The 24,145-nt window shown below is 40.6% G+C and overlaps 1 protein-coding gene across 4 annotated transcripts in view; it reads left to right on the top strand.

Annotated features, from left to right (window-relative positions):
- LOC127633263 (RNA binding protein fox-1 homolog 3-like) overlaps window positions 1-24,145 on the top strand; it is a 569,814-nt gene that overhangs the window by 155,523 nt on the left and 390,146 nt on the right. For all 4 annotated transcript variants that reach the window (XM_052112226.1, XM_052112224.1, XM_052112220.1 and 1 more), the window contains exon 3: window positions 3,738-3,789. The gene's annotated coding sequence lies outside the window, so the exon portion shown is untranslated. The remainder of the gene's footprint in view (window positions 1-3,737; window positions 3,790-24,145) is intronic.

Genomic DNA, 24,145 nt, shown 5'->3' with positions numbered 1-24,145 from the left:
TTGGCTGTGTAAGCAGAGAGTGTGGGTGCTAGATTGGCCTGCCTGCAGTCCTGACCTGTCTCCAATTGAGAATGTTGGCTGCATTATTAAGCACACATACGGTAAGCAAAGACCCCGTACAATTGTGCAGCTAATGAATGGGGGAAAATTACACTTTCTAAACTTAACAAGCTTGTGTCTTCAGTGACCAAATGCTTAATAAGTGTTATTAGAAGAAATGCTGATGTTTCAGAATGGTAAAATCTCGACTGTCCCAACTTTTTTGGAGCTTGTTGCAATCATCTGATTTGAAATTACTGTACATAAAAAAGTAAAAAAAAAAAAGAAAAATGAAATTCACAGTGTAATAAACCATATAATGTGTAATTGTAGAGCTTTCATACATAACAAAGGGTGATTATTTACATTCACTCATACTGTCCTAACTTTTTCAGAATTGAGGTTGTGGAGGAATATCCCAGCTCTGTTGGTCCATACAATGCAAGTGAATGGGTGCCAACATTTTGAAGCTTCAAAATCTACATAAGGGATACATAACAGTACTCCAGATGACTCTGGTGGTTAAATCCATATGTTTAGATGTGATATCATAAGTGTGGGTGAGAAACAAGTAAATATTTGTCCTTTTACCTTCATTTTCACTTTCTCCTTCTGTTTTTGGCGATTCACATTATTTGTGCATATCGCCCCCTAATAGGCAGAGAGAATAATTTATGATAAATAAATTACTTATATATTGACCTGGAGTCTTATGGATTACATTTATGGCACCTTTATGTGGATTTTGGAACTTCAAAATTTTGTCACCCATTCATTTTCATTGCATGGACCTACAGAGCTGAAATATTCTTCTAAAAAACGTCATTGCTGTTCTGCAGAAGAAAGAAATTCAAACACATCTTTGATGCCGGTAGGGTGAGTAAATAATGAGAGAATTTTCATTTTTGGGATTAATATCCCTTTAACTTGCATTGAACCTGGAATATTCCTTTAAGTGGTCAAGGCATCACCTTGAAAGTGAAATCAGTTTGAAAATGAAACTGATTAAATCTGGCCTGGACTCATTTAATAAATAACATTGTGTCAATTCTAAGAAGACTTTCTAGTGTTACGGACGACCCCATTTATCACATTATTCACTGTCACTATGGTTACAGACATTATTCTCGGCTATCGAGGGAATACAAAATGGGCTTCGGTAATTTGTTCATACAAACAGCATTCAAGCCACTCATGTGAGCTATATTATGAACAGGACAATTCGAGAGTCACACCCGTTAGTAAATACGTTTTACAATAATTGTCAATCCAAACACTGACAGTGAATGTAGCTAATGTGTGACATGTCCTCTGCATCCTCTGTGTTTTTCTTCTGTAAACATTTTCAGAGCCACTATCCCTCCGCGACATACACCGGGGGGAGTGTGTGTGTGTGTGTGTGGGGGGGGGGGGGGCGTTATCCAGCCTGGCAGCCCAGAGCACCCTTTTTGAAGCTGTTCTGAAGAGCATGGTCTAGGTAATCTCTGCTTGGCTGAAAGCTGTTTACAGAGAGGAGACAGAGGAAGAGGTTATACTGGGGATAGAGAGGATGCAATGGAGAGTGACGGAGAGAGAGAGAGAGACTAAAAGAAAGAGAGAGAGGCAGGGGATATGAAAGAAGAGGGAGAGAACACAGAGCCTAGGCAGAGGATGATAAGGCCAGGGTGATTTTGTTGCTGTTTTGGGGTCAGATTAGGAATGGGGTCTTGCTATTGTCACATGACGAGAGAAGGCGAGAGAGAGAGAGAGAGAGAGAGAGAGAGAGAGAGAGACATATATGAGAAGAAATGAGAAAATATGAAGAGAAAGAGAGAATGAGAGATTGGACAAAACAGGAGACTTGATTGACAGTGTAATGTTGCGATGCAGATCATCAGTTCTCTATCAGAGTGGGTGATGGAGTGATCTGATAGTGCTGTCGAATCACACATACTCATATACCCAAACATACATAAGCACAAGACAAAAACTAGCATGCAAGGAAAAGCTTTAAGGGATAGTTCACTCAAAAAGGAAAACTGTCATAATTTATTCACCTTCAAGTGCCTATACGCCCAACAACACTCCTTTCCTTGCGTCACTTTTGTGTTCCATGTAAAAAAGAAAGAATTCAAGTTTGGAACAACATCAGGGTGATTAAATGACAAAATAATTGTTATCTTAGTGGGAAATATGCCATAAGTTCATCACAAAAAATCATCCAATCCAACATATTTATTTTTTGCTGCCTCTGAACGTATCTCTTTTGGCCAAATTTTAAGGTAGCATCCTATGTGTCCTTCCCCCAGGTAGGCGATCCCAGAATGCACCATGATTAGCGTGGTGGAAAAATAAATCCAAGATGGCGGACTAAGCAAGATCAATTCAGATTATGAATATACTTTCAAATATGAATATATTTTACCCAACATGTGTGTGTGTGTGTGTGTGTGTGTGTGTGTTGTGCATATTTATGCTCATTATAGAATCGTGTTGTTTCTCTCACATCACCTGTATTGCAATCAGTTGCAAGTCGAGTGTCCCATGCACTGCCCAAGAAGAGCACTGTTTAAATGATGCGCGGTCAGTCTTTTTGTTGAAATAATCACACTCTGTATGAGACAGAGAGAGTGAAATTTAATGAGTATGTGCTGAGAAAAATGAGGGCTTGATGATGTCAGCTAAAAAGGACAGTTATTTTATAGAAATATAATTTCAATAGACCTTTTTAACACTGGGTTGTGGAATGCAGAAGTAAACATATGCAGGGTAAACGTCGACAGCGGTGAATGGGACTCAATTGGAGATCACAGCAAATATTATTTTCACTTACCCATTTGCTCCAAGGGCAAAAGAAAAAATCCTCTATTTTGTTTGAATGACTTTTTAGAAGAGGAAAAAAAATAGAGAGCAGAGAAGATGCCAAATTTACTGTCACTCTCTCAGCAGCTGTAATCGAAACCCCCTCGCAGCTGTGGTAATTTGTTTTTTAAATGAATTCCAAAGTAATATAACAAAAAGCATAATGTTGTAAATTTACACCCAATATTTAAAACATTTATAATGTACAAAATGTATAATAAATTGTGAGATTTTTGCTGCTAAATAAGGTGGAAAAGTGTCATCACAGTCTGTGAAAAGGTCTATTGTCGTTTTTACATTTCGCTAAAAGATTGCAATGCCTTACAAACATAAAATAAGATAAACCAACAAATCATTAACAATAAAACCAGGAATGTTCATTAAGTAGACAGAAAGTAGGGTCAATAAAATACATATATACAATATATATATACATATTGGATATACATATTGATGTCATGTTGAAAAAACTATAGTGCAAAACTCAGAAATGCTCATTATGTTTTTATTGCAACAATAAACAATGACACATTAACTACAAGTTTAACTAAGTGTCTAGTTCACCCTTTATAACTGAGTGACATCACATGGCTGAGTTATCCTGAATACTTTTCCCAATTCTCCTTTTCATTTGCCCCCGACTTTTAAAAGTAGAAGCATCTCCCACATGTGTTTATTGTCATCATACGTTCCCCTCCCCGTTTCACTTCTACCGTTCGGCTTTATCTGCATTCTCCTGTGTTTCAATTTCTTTTCTTATGTGTTTCCGTATGTGCCGGTTCTTCGTCACCCCTCCCTTCTCTTGGTGCTTTCACAGCTGACTCTTCTCTCTCTCTCTCTCTTCCACTCCCTTGCAGGTTCATCAGACAGAGTGACTTGCCACGCTCCGACTGTCCCCTTCTCCCCACAGTGAGTATTGTCATGCTAATTTTTTGATAGCCGCTGAATCTCTGTGGTCGCGTTTTTGCTTTTTCTGGGCTCTGCTGCTAATCTGTTTTGGACGGGGACAGTCAAAGATGTGATGCATGAGAGGAAAGAAAGGGGAAAAGATAGTGAGACAGAAGGTTTGAAAGAATTCATGTTTGATGATTGCCTGAGTTTTGAGAGTTGAGCTCTGTGAGATTGACAGAATACATTCACACATCTTTTAACTGAGAAGTTGTGCAGTGAAAACATGGAAACATTGAACATGGTGCTTAAATCCTTTTGCAAATGCTTAATTCCATATATAAGCCCCTGTGTTGTTTATGTATTATTTGTCATCAAAATGAATGGTTATTTTTAACTTGATGTACTGTATACTGTACATTCACACCATTCCTTATGGTCTTTGCGTGTATAAACATAATATTGCTTTGCGTTGGCAGGTAGAAAGTGCTTTAGTTTCTATTTCTGCTCAGACAAGTTTTTTTTTTTCTTTTTGTCAAAGTGCTGCCTGAATTTAATATTCCTTTGACCTTAAACTGCTTCAGCTCATTTGAATTATATCCTTCAATTTATGTTGGAAAAGTCCAAGATTCTATTACAGAGCAAAGCTTTAGGCATTCACATTTATACTCATGCTAATGTTTTTGCCTTTTTTTTTTTTTTTTTTTTTTTTTTGAATTTTCACCTACCTTTAATATTTTTGTAATTTAGCATACCTTGAAATTACAAATCGTGCCCCATGACAAAATACCTTTATCTCTTAACTGGCAATTTAGGACAGCACTTTTCACACCAGGCCTGCAGGTTATAAACACACAGGGTGGTGAATTAATGGCGGCCAGTCTTAATTCAGCAACGCAGGCTGAAAGCAAAGGAACACCGTGTCTGAATGGTGTAAATATGCATGTAGAAAAAAAGTTAATTTCTTTATGAAAGTTTTTTATAGTTTTCTTTGGAAATTAACAAACTCATTCATCTTTGTCAACAGTAACTTGTACTTTTTGTAAAAGAAGCATTTGATGAACTTAAATTGGGTTGTTTGAGAAGATATTAGAGCCTAAGATCACAGAAACCGCCAAAAGAAAGTTTGACTGCAAATTGTTGGATATGGTTATATAACTTCAAGCAGACTATACATTAAAGCCTTAAAAGAAAGTGTCTCGCTTCTTAAACAAACTGCCGGTTGTCAGTAACTGCCTCGATTTGATGCAAACAGTAAAAACAAAGATATTTGAGGTATATTATTTATCTTTGCTTCTCTCTGCACAATAGTTTGGCATAGCTTGCCAATGTCAGCAAACCTAACATGACTTACTCCTCTACACATTAGTTAGTCATTGCTCAGAGCTCGGCTATTGCGCATGACTTGGATGGCCATTGAGACGTGATTTACTGGCCCAAACCTCAGGCCTGATGACAGTGTAGGTATATTTCTGCTCAAATTGAGTCACAGGGCTTGCAAGGCAAATTTGGACAAGAGATGTTTCACGGTTTAATCTGTACAGACAAAACATTGTGTCCGCAGGCGATCCATCACTGAAAGATCCCCAAGGCTCAATGATAGCATCGCACAGGTTTAATCGCGAGACAGACTAGTAAACTACTCTGGTCATGTATTTTGCCTAGAGCTTTTCTGTGCACAGTTGGGTCCTGTGGAGTTAGACACAATGCATGCAAGCAGTTTCATGTGGAAAAGGTACACTGAAGTCTAGATGGGTATCATGGGCTGTGTCAAACTGAATATCTGCTGTTGGTTCTGAGGTTGAATTTATTAGTATTCTAAAATGGACCATGTTTGTGATGCAGCCAGGTCACACACATTTGAAGCTTCTTCAGTTTTTAGGTTTGTTTTTTTTGGCATTTTTGTCTATCAATACTTATATTCACATATATTAAACAAAACTTTCTTGGTTTGATTGTTCTTTCTGCTCAAAAGGAAGCAGTGAATGTCACCATAGGGGGCTGTTCAGATCAAACACGTGCTTGCGGTAAAAAATCATATACACAGTACAACAAATATTAAAGAACGCAGGTGTTTCCAGCTATGTTTTTAAGAGTTGAAGCTCTTTTTAACTTGGACCTGCATCTAAATTATGCATCGTTCCTGCATGAGAAGGAGCACCTTTTAAATGCACGTTCCTCGTCTTAGTGCGAATGATTAATCAGTGTTTTTCCAAGTAAAAATGTTTGTGTTTTGTAATGCATTGTAATCTTTTATAAAAATATGAAAACTTCCTCAGTTCTGCGCAGGAACTAAATTTGAAAATGGTCATTCTTAAATTGTGTCTACAATGCAAGCAAGCAACCTTCAAAACTGTTTGAGGGTTTCTGCAATGGAAGAAATCAAAGCTGCTCTTCTCCTTTTGGACCAAATGTATCCTTGGCCTAAAAAAGCTAGACAAGACTCAGCGAATAAAACACAATGCATGCATCTCCATCCATCCATCCATCTTCAACCGCTTATCCGAAGTCGGGTCGCGGGGGCAGCTGCTCCAGCAGGGGGCCCCAAACTTCCCTATCCCGAGCCACATTAACCAACTCTGACTGGGGGACCCCAAGGCGTTCCCAGGCCAGTGTGGAGATGTAATCTCTCCACCTAGTCCTGGGTCTTCCCCGAGGCTTCCTCCCAGCTGGACGTGCCTGAAACACCTCCCTAGGGAGGCGGCCAGGGGGCATCCTTACCAGATGCCCAAACCACCTCAACTGACTCCTTTCAACACAAAGGAGCAGCGGCTCTACTCCGAGCTCCTCACGGATGACTGAGCTCCTCACCCTATCTCTAAGGGAGAAGCCCGCCACCCTTCTGAGGAAGCCCATTTCGGCCGCTTGTACTCGCCACCTAGTTCTTTCGGTCATGACCCAACCTTCATGACCATAGGTGAGGGTAGGAACAAAAATTGACCGGTAGATCGAGAGCTTTGCCTTTCGGCGCAGCTCTCTTTTCTTGACAACGGTGCGATAGAGCGAGTGCAGTACTGCCCCCGCTGCCCCGATTCTCCGGCCAACCTCCCGCTCCATTTTCCCCTCACTCGTGAACAAGACCCCGAGGTACTTGAACTCCTTCACTTGGGGCAAAACCTCATTCCCTACCTGGAGTACGCACTCCATCGGTTTCCTGCTGAGAACCATGGCCTCAGATTTAGAGGTGCTAATCCTCATCCCAGCTGCTTCACACTCGACTGCCAAGCGATCCAGTGAGAGCTGAAGGTCACGGACCGATGATGACATGAAGACAACATCATCTGCAAAAAGCAGCGATGAGATCCCCAGCCCACCAAACCGCACACCTTCCCCACCCCGACTACGCCTCGATATCCTGTCCATGAATATCACAAACCGGATTGGTGACAAAGCGCAGCCTTGGCGGAGACCAACCCCACATGGAATGAACTCGACTTCGTGCCGAGGACCCGGACACAGCTCTCGCTTTGGACGTACAGGGATTGGATCGCCCTAAGAAGGATCCCCCACCCCGTACTCCCGCAGCACCTCCCACAGTATCTCCCGGGGACCCGGTCATACGCCTTCTCCAGATCCACAAAACACATGTAGACCGGATGGGCATACTCCCAGGCCCCCTCCAGGATCCTTGCAGAGTAAAGATCTGGTCCGTCGTTCCACGGCCAGGACGAAAACCGCATTGTTCCTCTTCAATCCGAGGTTCGACAATCGGCCGAACCCTCCTCTCCAGCACCTTGGAGTAAACTTTACCAGGGAGGCTGAGAAGTGTGATACCCCTGTAGTTGGCACACACTTTCTGAGCCCCCTTTTTGAAGAGGGGAACCACCACCCCGTTCTGCCACTCCTTAGGCACTGTCCCAGATTTCCACGCAATGTTGAAGAGGCGTGTCATCCATGACACCCCCTCCACATCCAAAGCTTTCAGCATTTCAGGTCGGATCTCATCAATCCCCGGGGCTTTGCCACTGCGGAGTTGTTTGACTACCTCAGTGACCTCCCCCAGGGAAATAGAATCTGATCCCCCATCATCCTCCGGCTCTGCCTCTACCATAGAGGGCGTGTTGGGATTTAGGAGTTCTTCAAAGTGTTCCTTCCACCGCCCAATAACCTCCTCAGTTGAGGTCAACAGCGTCCCATCTTTGCTGTATACAGCTTGAATGGTTCCCCGTTTCCCCCTCCTAAGGTGGCGGACGGTTTTCCAGAAGCACTTTGGTGCGGACCGAAAGTCCTTCTCCATGGCTTCTCCGAACTTTTCCCACACCCACTGCTTTGCCTCCCTCACGGCCGAGGCCGCAGCCCTTTGGGCCTGTCGGTACCTTGCAACTGCCTCCGGAGACCTCCGGGACAACAAATCCCGGAAGGCCTCTTTCTTCAGTCGGACGGCTTCCCTGACCACCAGTGTCCACCACGGTGTTCGAGGGTTACCACCCCTTGCGGCACCTAAAACCTTGAGGCCGCAGCTTTCCACCACGGCTTTGGCAATGGAAGCTTTGAACATTGCCCACTCCGGTTCAATGTCCCCAACCTCCGCAGGGATGCCTGGAAAGCTCCGCCGGAGGTGTGAGTTGAAGATCTCGTGGACAGGGACCTCCTCCAAACGTTCCCAGTTCACCCGCACTACTTGCTTGGGCTTCCCAGGTCTGTCCAGGGTCTTTCCCCACCCCCTGACCCAACTCACCACCAGATGGTGATCGGTTGACAGCTCTGCCCCTCTCTTTACCCGAGTGTCCAAAACATATGGCCTCAGATCCGACGACACGATTACAAAATCGATCATCGACCTTCGGCCTAGGGTGCTCTGGTACCACGTACACTTATGAGCATCCTTATGTTCGAACATGGTGTTTGTTATAGATAATCCATGACTAGCACAGAAGTCTAATAACAAACATCCACTTGAGTTCAGATCAGGGAGGCCGTTCCTCCCAATCACGCCTTTCCAGGTGTCCCTGTCATTTCCCACGTGTGCGTTGAAGTCACCCAGCATCACTATGGAGTCTCCTACTGGGGCCCTATTCAGGACTCCATTCAGGGTCTCCAAGAAGGCCGAATACTCTGAACTGCTGTTCGGTGCATATGCACAGACAACGGTCAGAGTTTTCCCCCCCACAACCCGTAGGCGTAGGGAGGCGACCCTCTCCTCCACCGGGTAAACTCCAACGTAGTGGCGCTCAGCCGGGGACTCGTGAGTATCCCCACACCCGCCCGTCACCTCACACCCTGGGAAACTCCAGAGAAGAATAGAGTCCATCCCCTATCCAGGAGTACGGATCCAGAGCCAAAACTGTGCGTCGATGTAAGCCCCACCAGATCCAACTGGTAACGCTCCACCTCCCTCACTAGTTCCGGCTCCTTCCCCCCCAGTGAGGTGACATTCCACGTCCCCAGAGCAAGCCTTTGCTGCCCGGGTCTGGTCCGTCGAGGCCCACGGCCTTCACTGCCGCCCATATGACAGCGCACCCGACTCCTGCGGTTCCTCCAATGGGTGGTGGGCCCAAGGGATGTAGAGATGTAGAGATGCATGCATCTCATGTTACATTATAATGAATTAAACGCTTTTTTTTTTTTTAAAACACAGCACCCCTGCAAGACACTGAAAAATGTGGTGAAGCGGAGCAACGTAAGACGTCAGTGTAGCGCATTTTTATACAGAAAAATTATTTAAAGCGCCCCAGCTCAACATGTTAGAGTAAAACAAGAAAGGCCTAAGATTTTTTTGAGTGCATTTGCAGAGGGAGTATAATAGCTTTCTCAAAAATGGTATGGGGTCCGAACCCCGGATTGGTTCTATCCGGACTGCGAGGCATCATGACAACAGTTGCCCCATCTCACCATTTCTACACTTTATGTTAGCAGCGCAACATAACAATGGAGTTGTGTACACTGCAAGCTCTACAGGGTGTAGATAGCACTGATCTTTCTGTGCTATATCCTTAAATATGTCTAGCACTGAACACACTTCATTTATGACCTTTTACACTCCGCAAGCGTTGCCTGTCTCCCCCAGCCTGCGACATGTGGAGCCGCATGGTAGAGCTGTAGATGCGGTTATATTAACAACAGTAGACCATAGCTGAGAAATACATTGAGCAGCAATTTAGATAGATACCGGCATCTTTCGGTAAAACACACTGCAGAAAATGAAAATTAAGTAGAGCAAAACAATCTTCATGTGTTTGATATGATGGTTCAGATGGTTTATTTTGGTTCCAGACTGCCTTTATACTAGAATTTATTTTTTGTCTAAAATTAGTTTTATTAATCGACAGGTTTTTGAGCCTATTGATAATAAGCAGAGATTTTGTCAGAGTAAGAGATGGCATCAACTTTGGCATAGATGGCAGGAAAGACAACCAAAACTTTGAAATGACGAGTTCTCTGCTTATGATTAAAAACGTTTTCATAATTTGATAGTCAGCCCATTTATACTTAACTATAGCAAACATAATTTTTAAACTGCACTAATAGATGTTGCCTACATTGTTTGTTTTTTGGTAGATTCACATTTTTAAGGAAAATATAAAAATTTTTCATTAAGGCTACCTACATTTGCATTACCTACATTTTCTCTCAGGGGTTACCCCTGAACACCCATACATCCTATGTATATACTCTATATAAATGGTAGAAGATCCCCCATAGTTTACTACTTTGGTTGCCATTAAAGTTATTAAGATACTTTTTGACTGTTTATGAGTTATTTAAAAAAAAAAAAAAAAAACATGTTTTACAAAGTACTATTGCTGCAAACTTGGAAATTTATAATAACTATTCCAAAAAATTAGCATTTCTTACAAATTGTCATTAGACAGAATAGCTATGAAATAATACAAGTTATTATTGCCCGGACCTTTGGTGGGATGGAAATGTCGAGACTGGACCTCTTGGAACTTTAGTTGAATACCCCTGCTATACAATATGTGTGCATTTTGCCATATGTAAGAGCAGCCTGAGCATCTCTCAAACCCTCATGTTGTGACATTTCTGCTGCAAGAAAGTTCTTTTTTGAGGCTCTTTGAGTCACAGTTTTTACTCTGTGTAATGTAGTTTTCAGATAGAGACTAGATCAAATACTCTGTGATCTTTCACAGTTAAATTATTTAAGGTCCCGAGATTTGTTTTAAATTTAATGTCATGCACATTGGTATCTCGCCGTATCTTTTTGGGGGATTAGACTCCTTCTTCAATAAGATATGATGTGGCTCTCGTTTTTACATTGTGTCATGTTGCAGATTTCCTGCTCATTTGGAATGTGACTACTTGTTTCTTTTCCTTTATTTATTAGGCCTGATGGCTTACCTTTGAGACAGATTGAAGCTGTCAGTCACTATAAATGAGAACCACTCCACCAATTATAGATGATTAAGTTTGATTCTGCCAGTCAGAACGCTGAAATCCCAGGTGTTTGCGAAAGGCTCATCTGTTAGTGGAGAATTTGTCTGAATACCTGAAAAGAATTACAAGGGTGGTGTTACTCATCACGTTGGTCAAAAAATTAACCATGTGAGCATGACGATACTAGTTTGTCAGTGCAACTCTGATGCACGTGAGAACATGTGGAAGTTTGTAAAGTAACATGAAACAAATCTGCAAGACAATGTGTCCGTTCTATATCATTAGATTCACAAATATGTAAATAAGTGCTATAAAATGCTCATAAAGGTAGTCCATTCTACTTGTGGACTGTTTTGGACTATATTCCAAGCCTTCTGATCCCATATGATGGGTTCCTTTAAGGAAGAGACTGAAATCCAAATCTTTATTCACTGAAAATCATGACTGTTAAAAGCCACAATGCGTGCAATGGCTAGTAATGCCGGTGTTGTTATGGCTACAAATAAAACAAGACTTTTAGTTTATTTTAGCTACAACAATGTACACATGTTGTATAAAGAAAACATTGCAGTCAATTAGATAATAATATCCCTGTTTTATTATTTTGCCCTGCTTTCTTTCATATTTTCACGGAAATCCTCTTAAGTGCCGGAGTTGCAATAAAGTTGACACTTGTCAGAGCTGCAACTTAGCGCCTCTTTGTTCTATCACTCTGGCTTAGTGTGAATGTGTGTGTCTGTGTGTGTGTGTGTGTGTGTCTCATTAAATGTGGATGGTGAACTGGCTGCAGATTGCCTGGAGATTGCCGCTCTCTCATTGTAGCAGAGAAGCCCCCGTCCGCAGATGAGGTGCGATTGACATTTCTCACTGAACCTCCACGGGGTGTCTGTAAGGATCTTGAACACATTCAGACTGGCTCCGAAATCAAATCACTGCCACTGCCACCAGTCTCAATGGCCACATCAATTATTTAGCACAGACTCGAGTGATCCAAAAAGGTTGGGGGGGAATTTGTTTCCGCTGGTACCTCTGGCTTGAAGAACCTTTGACATCTGTCTGTGCAAAGTCATGGACAATGATACGGACAATGATAATGAAGGAAAGGTTCCTCATCCTATGCACTCCTGTGCTGCTTATCAAAAAATGTTCATGCAAAATCAATGTTATTGATGAATTCAGGCTTGCTTGTTTCTAAAATGTACTGCTGTGCTACAGCACACTGCAGTAACTTCACATTTTGTCAAAATGTATTTATGACCAAAATCAGGTCTCTTAGACTATGATCTGTACTGTGACTGGTTTGGCACAACAGTGCTCAGATTGTAATGACAACTACAAAAATCCCTGTTAAAAAATCACTGTTAATTTGGAAACAGTAGGTTAAACATTTTGCTGCTAAAATTGTTCTGTGTTGACTGAATTTCAAATCAATTGTTGTTTTTTTAGTTGTAAAATATGTAATGGAGCCAACAGGAATGCACATTTTATTAACTCTACCCCTTACCCAAAACAACCCTAAACCGTTTTAAAGGGGTCATGACATGGGTTTTTTTATTGTATTATTATGTTCCCTTAGGTGCAATTATAGTATTAATATATTTTTTTTTAAGAAAAACTTTTAAAATCTAGTGATTTATGACCTTTTCCCACCCTGTTTCTCATCCTCTGATTCAAACAGTCTGTTTTGGGGGTGTTTTCCATTTAAGATTTCAGTGTTAACGCTCACTGTTATGATTGGCTAACGTCAGTGCCTATGTATCAATTATTGACGCCCCAGCCAGAACAATATGCAAGTAAACTAAGTAAAAACACTGTGATTATTCATAATGAATGAAATTGCGCTTTAAAAAGTAGTTTAAAGTTTAAAATAGATTACTTACAGTTTGCGTCGTCGTTGTTCCCAGAATAGTCGGCACGGACTTATCTTTGAGCAACAGTTTTCTGGCAAAGCCAGCATCATATTGAGATTTGTTCTCAAAACAGTCATCCTTAAAATGTACAGAACAAACGCTTAAGTTAACACTGCCGTGACTGGGACGTCCGCAAAAAATAAACTGCATCCATTTTTCCCTGACGTCTGGATCTTTCGGCAGCTTATTCACAGGTTTTGTTTGACCACAGCCAGGAACAGCACATCTGTGTGGCATCGTAATTTTCCTGTGCACAAGTAGTCTCTGTCAGAGCTCGCTGTCCATCGACTGAACACTTGTGAGGCGACGGCGATACTGAAATGAGCGTAGTTGTCTTGCGCTTAAAGCGTAGTTATCTTGTGCTGGAGGCGGTCATATGCAAATGCTGGTACGTCACTTCTAACCGTCACGTCACTTCTAACCATGAATCCAGAACGAGCTGTATTTTGAGCTTGATTAAATAAATGATTCGTTTAGAATGGGGAGGACGTCTTAAAATATTAAACTTGCAGGACGTTTTAATGATACAAAGACCTCTTATATACAAAAAGATCAAGGCAAATTTGGTTTCTCATGTCATGACCCCTTTAAATTTAAAAATGTAATTTTTGAGTGTAAATGCAACTTCTGAATCGTGCTTACAATTTTTTATGTTAACATGAATACTTCTTGTTCCCACGGGACCAGAAACCGTGTCTTGGTATTTGTAGTGTGAGGTGAGCAGGGTGGGGCCTAGTGGCGTTTGGGCAGAAGAGGCCGGGAAGATAAGTGCTGAATGAATTCCACCTGTGTGCCACATCAGTCTCGGGTTCCAGTGAGGAGCGGTGGGAATATTTGAGGAGAGGAGACAGCAGCAGACGGGGAGAAAGAGACGCATGTCGATGTGGTTGTCGGGAACCACTGAAAACCAACCCGGACCTGTCTGTGTGTTCAATGATTCGACTGAAAAGTCATATGTGTGACACTGAATAGTGTATATGCAATAAATGTCTCACGTGGATTGGCAAGCCGGTCCCAGCTTCCTCCTTTGCAATTCTTGATTCCTTTACATTGGTGCCGAAAACCCAAGAAGGAGCCAACGTCAAGGAGTCCTCGTCGCTGACTGAGGATCGTGACACAGAGGGAGTGCTCGATCCAGTGGTGCTGGAACACTGTGTCAACCGCAACCAAAAGGGACGGCTGAGGGGTCCAGTGCCGTCGCCTGGCATCAGGGTTGGAAGCAGTACAGCGAGTACAGTAGATTATGGGGGATGGTACTTGTCAGTAATTCGTCTGAATATGGTTGATTTCAGGGTTCATGAACTTTCAGAAGCAACGTGTCGATTTCAGTGTATTCATGTTAAAACTCCACACTAAAACCAAGCCAAACGACAATGCTTTGAAGCATTTATTTATTTATTTTTTCAATTTCAGTGTTGGCATTGTTATTTTTGTAGGACACTGTAAAGCTCTGGTTACTATCTCCAATGGATGATACATTTTCCAGTATGAATAATGTCCTTGTTTCCTCCAGTTGGTAATGTTTTGGATATAGCTTGAGGTTATCAGTGCTAATTAAAGTTTGATTTGATCAAAGCAAACTCTTTTCTGCTCAAATTTAATTTGGGGGACTTAGTGAACAACAGCGGCTTTTGGACATTGTGGGGATAATATCTCGTCTGCCTGCTTCCCGTCCCTCTATGCCGTCGGGACAAAGGGGCGGTGGTCTCATGAGACAACCTCTGCCGTGGAGCTGCTACCCCACTTAGGGCAATGTCACCACAGCAACTTTAGCTCCCTTCAGCCCATTACCGCAGACAATTGAACCCGCTATCAGTGCCGCGACAGAGGAAAAGTGCTAAACACAGGCAGCTGTAGTCGCCACATTATTTGTCCCTCAGCTATCTGTCAGCACCACGTAGCTTTGCCAGCATATGCAGAGTGCCTTTTCATAATGATAAAAATCACATCTGTGAGCTGACGTGCAGGATAATATCTACAAAAACATATAAATAAAAGGAAGAAGACCCCTTCCTAATACCTCTCTTGCCTGCATCCCTGAGATGGGAGTGAATTCCATGACAGCAGAATCAATTTGCAGCTTGGGGCCCGTTTGTGGGAGTATTGCTTTTTGTGTGATATGATCTTTGCTTTACATTTCCGGAGGTCAGTGCAGACACAGAAACAAGGTCAAGCGAGATCTTGATCGACAGTTTCTCTGTCTGCGGCGGCGAAACAATTACCCGCTTGGGGATGGTTGGGATATTAAACCGTTGGGCTTTAAACATCTGAAAGGAATCTCCTATTGGATTTAAAGCCATTCCAGATCTAAGCTTCCGTGTCCATTGATTAATAGCTTTCCTTATTTCTCCTGCCCCAGGTATTTATGCATGTCCTGATATGGGAGAAGTGAGGGTCAATTTAGGGCCAGGCCATCACACTGCTCTTTAGAACGCAGCAAGCGGGATGATATATTTGTAGCTTTCCTTAATGGTAGCAAGTGAAAGCCTTTCTCTTTATTATCATGGTAATGTAAAGGAATTTGCAGCGATGTCCTTCAGCAAGAAACATTACGTGAGGTTCTGTGTTACAGTGCAGACACAGCTTGAATCTTTTGCTTTCTTTCAAAACCTAGTGAGCTGCCTATGGAGGGAGAATTTTAAAGCATCGTAGGCGCAATTCTGCCTTGAAGGCTGTTCCAAAAGGCAGGTAACCTAATTATGCTGTATCCTGAGATACCTCCTTTCAGCATCACATGGATCCTTTAAAAAGGCAATCCCAGAATGCATTGGAATGAGAAAAAAATAAATCCAAGATGGCAGATTAAGCAGGAGAAATGTCATTTATAAATTTGTATTTCATCCAGTGCTTAAAAGTATTGATAAAAACAGTTTAACATTTTTAAAATGTACTATTTTACCAATAATTTGTGAGTACTATGTGCTTTTATTCTTACTAGTGCAACATACCCATTCCAGAAAGGTGCCTGTTTTGTGCCTAACTGGCTAATATTTAGCTTAGCAACATACTAACTTCAAAGTCTATTGGAATCAACTGTGAGTCGGGTCTCCTGTGCAGAGATCTATTTAAATGCCTGGTTACTACCAATGCAAATCAGTCACTTGTGAGGTTCCATTTTTGTTAGCATTCTGCCTTAGATGGCAGATGTCTATGTAGACAGTTGATAGTAAGGCAGCTCACTAGTTTTTGGAACAAACACCTTTTGTCTTTGTTTTGTGCATCTAGTTCTTATCCTCTGTGTCTCTGAAATCCTGCATTGTTGCAGTGGCCCGACCAGATCTGTTTATGAATCATGTTAGATATTTGCAGGGAAAACTTTGATCAAAAACATGCACTGCCACATTACCATGCCATGCGAACTCTATCCATCCACTGATCTCTAGCCCGGATTCCAGCCAGGGCTGTTCACATGGGAAGCGGTGGAGGGCTGGGGCGAACAGCCAACTCTGTTATGTTTAATATATGCATCAACAATTTGCAACATTTAGATTATTTCTCCTGTTTTTCTCTCCTTTTATTGGAAGGTCACTGAATGCACTAGCCCATTTTAAATGGTCCCTAATAATACTATAGGGTGTGTCCGAAGCCCTTCATTTGTCATCTAACAGTGAAGAAACAGGAATGAGCCCCACAGCTTAAAAAACTGCCCTGAAGCCTACATAGAACTCAAGACACCATAGGCAAATAGAGACCCCCAAACGATTAAAAACCCCAGGTAAAAGACCTGGCCCTTATGGCCCTTATTCTATAGGCTCATTTACCTTTTCACTGAGAAATTCTATTGGTGAAATACAGATATCTCAATGGGAATCTGCATGATGAGGATTGAGTGTTTCCCTGAAGGGTTTCCCTGTGCAAATTTCAAGTAAGTTTCAATTCTGGTGAAATTTGTCATGCAAATTTGAAGCCTTGACCAATAAGAAGTGACTTGGTTTGGCAGTGACCTCTGTATGTTTGTACATAGCTAAACTAAATAGTCGCAATGGACAAATAAATCATTGTGTTTGTGTGTGTGTGTGTGTATATATATATATATATATATATATATATATATATATATATATATATATATATATATATATATATATATATACACTCACCTAAAGGATTATTAGGAACACCTGTTCAATTTCTCATTAATGCAATTATCTAATCAACCAATCACATGGCAGTTGCTTCAATGCATTTAGGGGTGTGGTCCTGGTCAAGACAATCTCCTGAACTCCAAACTGAATGTCAGAATGGGAAAGAAAGGTGATTTAAGCAATTTTGAGCGTGGCATGGTTGTTGGTGCCAGAAGGGCCGGTCTGAGTATTTCACAATCTGCTCAGTTACTGGGATTTTCACGCACAACCATTTCTAGGGTTTACAAAGAATGGTGTGAAAAGGGAAAAACATCCAGTATGCGGCAGTCCTGTGGGCGAAAATGCCTTGTTGATGCTACAGGTCAGAGGAGAATGGGCCGACTGATTCAAGCTGATAGAAGAGCAACTTTGCCTGAAATAACCACTCGTTACAACCGAGGTATGCAGCAAAGCATTTGTGAAGCCACAACACGCTACAACCTTGAGGCGGATGGGCTACAACAGCAGAAGACCCCACCGGGTACCACTCATCTCCACTACAAATAGGAAAAAGAGGCTACAATTTGCAAGAGCTCACCAAAATTGGACAGTTGAAGACTGGAAAAATGTTGCCTGGTCTGATGAGTCTCGATTTCTGTTGAGACATTCAGATGGTAGAGTCAGAATTTGGCGTAAACAGAATGAGAACATGGATCCATCATGCCTTGTTACCACTGTGTAGGCTGGTGGTGGTGGTGTAATGGTGTGGCGGATGTTTTCTTGGCATACTTTAGGCCCCTTAGTGCCAATTGGGCATCGTTTAAATGCCACGGCCTACCTGAGCATTGTTTCTGACAATGTCCATCCCTTTATGGCCACCATGTACCCATCCTCTGATGGCTACTTCCAGCAGGATAATGCACCATGTCACAAAGCTCGAATCATTTCAAATTGGTTTCTTGAACATGACAATGAGTTCACTGTACTAAAATGTCCCCCACAGTCACCAGAGCTCAACCCAATAGAGCATCTTTGGGATGTGGTGGAACGGGAGCTTCGTGCCCTGGATGTGCATCCCACAAATCTCCATCAACTGCAAGATGCTATCCTATCAATATGGGCCAACATTTCTAAAGAATGCTTTCAGCACCTTGTTGAATCAATGCCACATAGAATTAATGCAGTTCTGAAGGCGAAAGGGGGTCAAACACAATATTAGTATGGTGTTCCTAATAATCCTTTAGATGAGTGTATATATTGTTTGGAATAAGTCAGTCAGTCAGTCAGTCATATTTATTTATGAAGCACATTTAAAAACAACAGCTGTGTCCAAAGTACTGTAAAGAGTTTAAACATACAGCGTAATAATTAAAATTAGGACACAAAACACAATCACAGACAATGCACAAATATTTTACCACTGCACCTAGTTGTGACCATATGCAATAGTAAATAGATGAGTTTTAAGAAGAGATTTAAAATCATCATATGTTGATGCAGTTTTTATGTGGAGCAGCCACTGAGAAGGCTCGACCTCCTTTTAGTTTGAGATGTGTCCTTGGAACAGTCAACCATAGACTATTGGTTGATCTGAGGTCTCTGGATGTATTATGATGAAATGAAAGAAGATCAGAAATATACAGAGGAGCCAAACCATGCAAACCCTTATAAACTAACAATAATGCTTTGAACTAAATAAAATTTTAGACTGGGAGCCAGTGGAGAGAGACCAGCGCTGGTGAAATATGTTCCCTTTTCTTTGTTCCAGTCAACAGGCAGCATTTTGGACAAGCTAAGACGTGACAGTATATAAATACAATATATTACAATAAATTAATCTGGATTAAATAAAAGCATGCATTACAGACACCAAATCTTTGGATGATATGAATGACTATATTCTTTAGTTACAATTCTTTTAGTTTTAGAAACAACTTCTGACCACAGCATTGATCTGTCTATCAAAAGTCAAAGCAGAATCAAAATTAACACATAAGTTTCTAGCATGTGTATGAGGTTACCAGATAGAGGCCCTAGTTTACTGGCAACCATCTCTTCGGTTTTTGCTTCGTTTAACTTAAGGAAGTTGGTTGACATCCAATGTTTAACATCTCTCAGAAAATCAAATAAACACTGTAGACTTGAAACATCCTTTGGATGTATGGGAACGTAACACTGAGTATCATCTGCATGAAAGTGATATGATACATAATAATTCCTAAAAATGGTTTGCAGAGGGAGCATATATAAAGAAAACAAAACCGGACCCAGAATTGAGCCCTGTGGGGCCCCAACTTGTGCATGAGACGATGAATAGTTGCCAGTGTCCACCTGAAAAATGTGATCCTTTAAATAGGAAGCAAACCAATTTAAAGCTCGACCATGGATCCCAGTAAGCTCTAAACAATTTAAAAGAATTCCATGATAAAGAGTGCCAAATGCCGCACTGAGATTGAGCAAAATTAGAACAGCACAATTACCAGCGTCGACAGAAAGCAATAGGTCATTTAATGCTTTGAGCAATGCAGACTTAGTGCTGTGCTGTGGTCTAAAGCCAGACTGATATTTATCAAAAATACCATTGTCCTTTAAAAATGAAGAAAGCTGGTTAAACACAACCTTCTCTAAAACTTTTGATAAAAAAGATAATTTAGAGATGGAACGATAATTATTCAGGAGTGTTGGATCAAGATTTGACTTTTTGAGTAGTGGCTGCATAATGGCATGTTTAAACTTAGATGGGACTATTCCACTACTGTTAATTATTGATAATAAACTGGGACTCATAATGTCAAGTGTATCTAGTAAAAAGTGAGGGTGGACAACGTCCAATAACAAAAGGTGGAATTCCATTTTCTTTCCGCTTTCCTCCATTTCTGTCTATTAGCACGATTTTCATCATTAAGACTGGGTTGTATGCAACTTTTGGTTTGCTTCATTTTAAATGGGGCAACAACATCCAGGATATTTGAAAACACCATATTAAACATACTCACTTACTCATCAGGATATACACAAAGATGGGATGACTCTATGATGTGAATGATAGGGGAAGTAATATAGGCATCTAGAAAATTTCCAACTGTAGATGAGTTAAAAGAACACCATCTTCACTTCAGTGCAGTCCGTTTCCTGGGCTGTAGATTGATGGTAGAATGATGTAAGATTATGTTGAGGCCCCGACAGCTGGGAATAATCCAATGGACGGAAATTGCAGAGATTTGGAATAATGTTTGGAATAATGTACAGATTTTGTTCTTATGGAAAATGTAAAAATGTACTTTTATTCACCAAAGTGGCATTCAACTGATCACAATGTATAGTCAGCACTTTAATAATGTGAAAAATTACTATTACAATTTGTAAATCGTTTTCAGAACTTTAATTACTTCAAAGAGTTCTCATCAAAAAATCCTCCACGTGCAGCAATGACAGCTTTGCAGATCCTTGGCATTCTAGCTGTCAGTTTGTCCAGATACTTAGATGACATTTCACCCCACACTTCCTGTAGCACTTGCCATAGATGTGTCTGTCTTGTCGGGCACTTCTCATGCACCTTACGGTCTAGATGATCCCACAAAGCTCAGTGGGGTTAAGATCCATAACACTCTTTTCCAATTATCTGCTGTCCAATGTCTGTGTTTCTTTGCCCACTCTAACCTTTTCTTTTTTTTTTTCTGTTTCAAAAGTGGCTTTTTCTTCAATTCTTACCATAAGGCCTGCTCCCCTGAGTCTTCTCTTTACTGTTGTTCATGAAACTGATGTTGAGCGGGTAGAATTCAATGAAGCTGTCAGCTGAGGACATGTCAGGCATCTATTTCTCAAACTAGAGACTCTGACGCTTTCCACATCTCTTTCTGTCCTTGTTAGAGCCTGATGTCCTTTGTCTTTGAAGACTGTAGTGTACACCTTTGTATGAAATCTACAGTTTTTTTTGGCAATTTCAATCATTTTATAGCCTTAAATTCCTCAAAACAATGATTTATTGAAGAGTTACATTTACATTTATGCATTTGGCAGACGCTTTTATCCAAAGCGAATTACAGTGCAATTATTACAGGGACAATCCCCCCGGAACAACCTGGAGTTAAGTGCCTTGCTCAAGGACACACAATGGTGGTGGCTGTGGGGTTAGAACCTGTGACCTTCTGATTAACAGCCCTGTGCTTTAGCCACTACACCACCACCAACTTTATTGCATAAAAAAAAAATTAACAAAGATTAAGCTTCATTTAACATAATATATGATATAATGTCAAGTGATTTTCTAGTACCTTATAAGCAATTAAGCATGATTACTTATTAATGTGTATATAGGTATTGAAGTAATATGCCAGTGTATACTTAAAAATGTACAAAATTAAGCTTTAGCACATAGAGACATTTTCATTTAAATTTTAGAGAATTATTTATCCTTTGGGAAAACTTAAGAAAAAATTTCCAGGGTAAAAAAATAATATTGATAACTCATGCTGCACTGCATAATTTTTATCACAACCCCCCGTCCTCCTGCCTGCAACCGAGTTGAAAGTACAGTAGTAAATCATGGTTCACCTCTGTGACAGTAATTAAGCCTATTTGCTTTTTTTTTTTTTTTTAATCAATAGGAAATACCTCAACACAGAACATTAAACTGTACTCGTCAAGCCATTTTATGAGGTCTTTAAGACACAAATGCACTTTAACTTAGTTAACTTGCCAACACACCTGCAAATTCCAATATTAGGTGAACAAATCACCCAGTCTGTGCTTTTTCTACCTCTATGCCAAGTGGCAGTGAAGAAATATTGTCTAATAATGCTGCGGTTTATGTGCAAATTTTTAATTTCCTTGTTTACCAAAGACATTGCAGGGGACTTACAGTCAGAGTGCTGTTAACTCTTATTGCAAGCAGCTTCAAGGTTTAATGCAAGAACGCCTCAATACTGCCGTTAATAGCCTGCACAGCTGTGGGGAATGACTAGTGAACCTCTCCAATTTTCCTCTTACCATTATTACATTATTTTATTCCATTTAATTATCCAAGTTCATTGAGTTAGGGAGAAAAAAAGAATGGAAAGAAAGCAAATTTCAAGGTCCTTTAACCTCAAGGAGGCAGAGACCTCCCTTAAAAAGCCTCTCCTTGCACACATGGCATCCCATTAGCTGCAGATGGAAGCGCCCTGCATGAACTGCTGGAAAAATGAGGGTGAGGAATGGCAGACAGGGAGATTTGAATATTTCACCATTAAAATGCACAAAGCCAGAGCGTGTCTGCAGGGGAGGCTTTGAAATCCCTCCACCTTCTAGTCTTTTAACTCCATGTGTGCGTTCCGTCTGAGGACCCGGAGGGCTCATGTCTCTGAAAGGGGATGTTGCACATTTCTATAGACATCACACGCATGCACAGATTGCACACACATGCACACACACACATGCACACACATGCACACACACACTTTCAAACTCGTAAGCACAACAGACCAAATATTAAATGTGAAATTGCTTTTTCCCCCCACATCTTCCGAGCTCTAACCTTGAAACAGGGGTCGCTTTAAATATGTACTGTTAATTCTTATGGGTTTATTTAATGTTTGCATCAGGCAATGTTGTAACATATCAAGTTCAAGACCAAGGCTTGTGCATAAAATGGCTCATGAAAAGGGAATTCCATGTTTTCATCTAACTTAATAAAATGCATGGGGACATTCCTTAGCTCCTTTCCATTCATAGTTTTATGGGCAATGGTATTCATATTTCATGGGGGGGTGGGGGGAGCAGCACCCACTTTCCCTTAGAAAAACAATTTTATGTATTATATGATTTTATATGTATCGATGTCTGTATCTATATCTATATCTGTGTAGTTGATGCACAAGGTGTCTGGATGTGTTTTTTTGTAGTGACATTGAGATTGTACTTTTAAATGTTAATTTTTACTTGGAATTTTTTTTATTACTTACAATAGTATGAAAGTGTTTAACATACATGAGGACCTGTAGCTGGTTAAATATTCTTTTAAGTTTTCTACCATGTGTATTTACTTTTCTGCCTTCACTGGTTCATTTTAAATGGTCCAGTGGTGTGAATGTTTTTTTTTCCAAGTACAAATATTCTGTGTAGTCTCTCAATTAATATAAATTCTTATAAGCTGCTTAATAATTATTAAGTAATTAGCAAAACCATTGCTTGTACAATGTGTGATACAACAATATCTTTGAGTACATTAAGTATTTTCCTTTGAGTATAATAATGCACAGTATATAATTATTCAAATTCTAGGTATAATGCACACCAGAACACCCAAGACAGGTTGTTCTGAGATATAGAAAGGTCTTCTAAGGTCTAAAATGAAAAGAATGAATTCCCATTACAAACTGAAACTCAACGGTAATATTCATGCATTTATTTAAACCAAGAAAAAAATGTCATGATAATGAATACATTTCTCAGGATTGAATCACATCTTTCACCCCTCACAAAGTGCAATATCAGATAGAGTAAAACCAGTGGCTAAATGTAATAGTATGACCTCTGGCTGCCACTGAGACAGTCCAGATGGGCCAATTTGAAAGGATCACAATGTCCCACCATATGACTGTATAATAAAAATACCCATCATAAAAGGACAGTGACTCTATCTCTTATTCCGTTGAATAAATCTGTATAGCAAAGGCACCCAGTGACACCAGCACAGGTGACAGGGTTTTGCGAATTTCATGTTGCCATAGTATACTCACAATTTATGTTCAGTACAAATGTTCACTCTAGTAATTTGGAAGCTTTTAAATTAGATTTTTTAGCAAACACCTTTCTCTAGGACTCGGTCAAACCTAATGGATTGAAGAGGTTAAATTCTGTTTCAATCTTTTATTAATTCTCAACATTTATTTGCGGTCTCCCAGTCACAATGGCCTGTGTATTCAAAGTATGTTTGTGCATAAACTACATATACCAAATTAGCATGGTTAAAGTTGACTGATGTGTGGGGTTATACAGTGGGGTCCAAAAGTCTAAGACCACTAATGAAAAATGCTTCTATTCTGCATTTTGAATTGTTCATTTTTTTGAATACAATTGTTTATTACA

The sequence above is a fragment of the Xyrauchen texanus genome, chromosome 40 (assembly GCF_025860055.1).
Source record: "Xyrauchen texanus isolate HMW12.3.18 chromosome 40, RBS_HiC_50CHRs, whole genome shotgun sequence".
NCBI lineage: Eukaryota > Metazoa > Chordata > Actinopteri > Cypriniformes > Catostomidae > Xyrauchen > Xyrauchen texanus.
This window is presented reverse-complemented; position numbering and strand designations above follow the sequence as displayed.